Source organism: Chiloscyllium plagiosum, unplaced genomic scaffold (assembly GCF_004010195.1).
Source record: "Chiloscyllium plagiosum isolate BGI_BamShark_2017 unplaced genomic scaffold, ASM401019v2 scaf_8899, whole genome shotgun sequence".
Taxonomy (NCBI): domain Eukaryota; kingdom Metazoa; phylum Chordata; class Chondrichthyes; order Orectolobiformes; family Hemiscylliidae; genus Chiloscyllium; species Chiloscyllium plagiosum.
The window spans coordinates 8097-11681 of record NW_025215164.1 but is presented as its reverse complement, the minus strand read 5'-3'; positions in this window follow the sequence as shown (position 1 = coordinate 11681).

Sequence of the window (3585 nt, the reverse complement as noted above, 5' to 3'; positions counted from 1 at the left end):
TCCAACAGCATTGACCCTCCGACAGTGCCCGCTCCCTCAGCACTGACCCTCGGACAGTGCCCACTCCTTCAGCACTGACCCTCTGACAGTGCCCACTCCCTCAGCACTGACTCTCTGACAGTGCCCACTCCCTCAGCACTGACCCTCGGACAGTGCCTGCTCTCTCAGTACTGACCCTCCGATGGTGCCCACTCCCTCAGCACTGACCCTCAGACAGTGCCTGCTCTCTCAGTACTGACCCTCCGATGGTGCCCACTCTCTTAGCACTGACCCTCCGACAGTGCCTGCTCTCTCAGTACTATCCCTCCGACAGTGCCCACTCCCTCAGTGCTCCCTCAGCCCTGACCCTCTGACAGTGCGGCACTCCCACAGCACTGACCCTCTGACAGTGCCCACATCCCTCAGCACTAACCCTGTGACAGTGCCCACTCCCTCAGCACTGACCCTCCGACAGTGTCCGCTCCCTCAGCACTGACCATCCGACAGTGCCCGCTCCAACAGCACTGACCCTCCGACAGTGCCCGCTCCCTCAGCACTGACCCTCGGACAGTGCACACTCCCTCAGCACTGACCCTGTGACAGTGCCCACTCCCTCAGCACTGACCCTCCGACAGTGTCCGCTCCCTCAGCACTGACCCTCCGACAGTGCCCGCTCCCTCAGCACTGACCCTCGGACAGTGCCCACTCCCTCAGCGCTGACCCTTCGACAGTGTCCGCTCTCTCAGCACTGAACCTCTGACAGTGCCCACTCCCTCAGCGCTGACCATCCGACAGTGCCCGCTCCCTCAGCACTGACCCTCCGACAGTGTCCGCTCTCTCATTACTGACCCTCAGACAGTGCCCGCTCCCTCAGCACTGACCCTCCAACAGTGCCCGCTCCCTCAGCACTGACCCTGTGACAGTGCCCACTCCCTCAGCACTGACCCTCCGACAGTGTCCGCTCCCTCAGCACTGACCATCCGACAGTGCCCGCTCCAACAGCACTGACCCTCCGACAGTGCCCGCTCCCTCAGCACTGACCCTCGGACAGTGCCCACTCCCTCAGCACTGACCCTCTGACAGTGCCCACTCCCTCAGCACTGACCCTCGGACAGTGCCTGCTCTCTCAGTACTGTCCCTCCGACAGAGCCCACTCCCTCAGCGCTGACACTCCGACAGTGTCCGCTCCCTCAGCACTGACCATCCGACAGTGCCCACTCCAACAGCACTGACCCTCCGACAGTGCCCGCTCCCTCAGCACTGACCCTCGGACAGTGCACACTCCCTCAGCACTGACCCTGTGACAGTGCCCACTCCCTCAGCACTGACCCTCCGACAGTGTCCGCTCCCTCAGCACTGACCCTCTGACAGTGCCCGCTCCCTCAGCACTGACCCTCGGACAGTGCCCACTCCCTCAGCACTGACCCTCCGACAGTGCCCGCTCCCTCAGCACTGACCCTCTGACAGTGCCCACTCCCACAGCACTGACCCTTCGACGGTGCCCACTCCCTCAGCAATGACCCTCTGAGAGTGCGCCACTCCCTCAGCACTGACCCTCCGACAGTGCCCACTCCCAAAGCTCTGACCCTCTGACAGTGCCCACTCCCTCAGCACTGACCATCCGACAGTGCCGCTCCAACAGCACTGACCCTCCGACAGTGCCTGCTTCCTCAGCGCTGACCCTCCGACAGTGCCCGCTCCCTCCGTACTGACCCTCCGACATTGCCCACTCCCTCAGCACTGATCCTCCGTCAATGCACACTCCCTCAGCACTGACCGTCCGACAGTGTTCGCTCTCTCATTACGGACCCTCCGACAGTGCCCACTCCCTCAGCACTGACCCTCTGACAGTGTCCGCTCCCTCAGCACTGACCCTCCGACAGTGCCCGCTCCATCAGCACTGACCCTCGGACAGTGCCTGCTTCCTAAGCGCTGACCCTCTGACAGTGCCTGCTCTCTCAGTACTGTCCCTCTGACAGTGCCCGTTCCCTCAGCACTGACCCTCCGACAGTACCCGCTCCCTCAGCACTGACCCTCCGACAGTGTCCGCTCTCTCAGCACTGACCCTCTGACAGTGCTGCTCCCTCATCACTGACCCTCCGATAGTGCCTGCTCCCTCAACACTGACCCTCCAACAGTGCCCGCTCCCTCAGCACTGACCCTCGGACAGTGCCCGCTCCCTCTGTGCTGACACTTCGACAGTGGCCACTCCCTCAGCACTGACCCTCCGACAGTGCGGCACTCCCTCAGCACTGACCCTCCGACAGTGCCCACTCCCTAAGCGTTGACCATCCGACAGTGTCCACTCCCTCAGCACTGATCCTCCGACAGTGTCCCCTCCCTCAGTACTGACCCTCTGACAGTACCCGCTCCCTCAGCGCTCACCCTCCGACAGTGTCCACTCCCTCAGCACTGACCCTCCGACAGTGTCCGCTCTCTCATTACTGACCCTCAGACAGTGCCCACTCCCTCAGCACTGACCCTCCAACAGTGCCCGTTCCGTCAGCACTGACCTTCCGACAGTACCTGCTCCCTCAGCACTGACCGTCCGACAGTGTCCACGTCTTCAGCACTGACCCTCGGACAGTGTCCACTCCCTCAGTAATGACCCTCCCACAGTGCCCACTCCTTCAGCACTGACTGTCCGACAGTGCCCACTCCATCAGCACTGACCCTCTGACAGTGTGGTGCTCCCTCAGCCCTGACCCTCTGACAGTGCGGCACTCCCACAGCACTGACCCTCTGACAGTGCGACACTCCCTGAGCACTGACTCTCCGACAGAGCCTGCTCCCTCAGCACTGACCCTCCGACAGTGCCCGCTCCCTCAGCGCTGACCCTCCGACAATGTCCACTTCTTCAGCGCTGACCGCCGGACAGTGTCCACTCCCTCAGTAACGACCGACCGACAGTGCCCACTCCCTCAGCACTGACTGTCCGACAGTGCCCGCTCCCTCAGCACTGACCCTCCGACAGTGCCCGCTCCCTCAGCGCTGACCCTCTGACAGTGTCCACTTCTTAAGCGCTGACCCTCAGACAGAGCCCACTCCCTCAATAATGACCGTCCGACAGTGCCCACTCCCTTAGGACTGACCCTCTGACAGTGTGGCGCTCCCTTAGCACTGACCCTCCAACAGTGCCCGCTCCCTCAGCACTGACCCTCCGACGTGTCCGCGCTCTCAGTACTGACCCTCTGACAGTGCGACACTCCCTCAGCACTGACCATCCGACAGTGCAGCACCACCTCAGTACTGACCCTCTGACAGTGCCTGCTCCCTCTGTGTTGAGCCTCTGACAGTACCTGCGCCCTCAGCACTGACCCTCTGACAGTGCCCTCTGACAGTGCCCACTCCCTTAGCACTGACCCTCTGACAGTGCCTACTCCCTCCGCACTGAGCCTCTGACAGTGCCCGCTCCCTCAGCACTGACCCTCCGACAGTGCAGCGCTCCCTCAGCACTGACCGTCCGACAGTGCAGCGCTCACTCAGCACTGACCCTCTGACAGTGCCCGCTCCCTCAGCACAGACCTTCCGACAGTGCAGCGCTCCCTCAGCACTGACCGTCCGACAGTGCAGCGCTCACTCAGCACTGACCCTCTGACAGTGCCC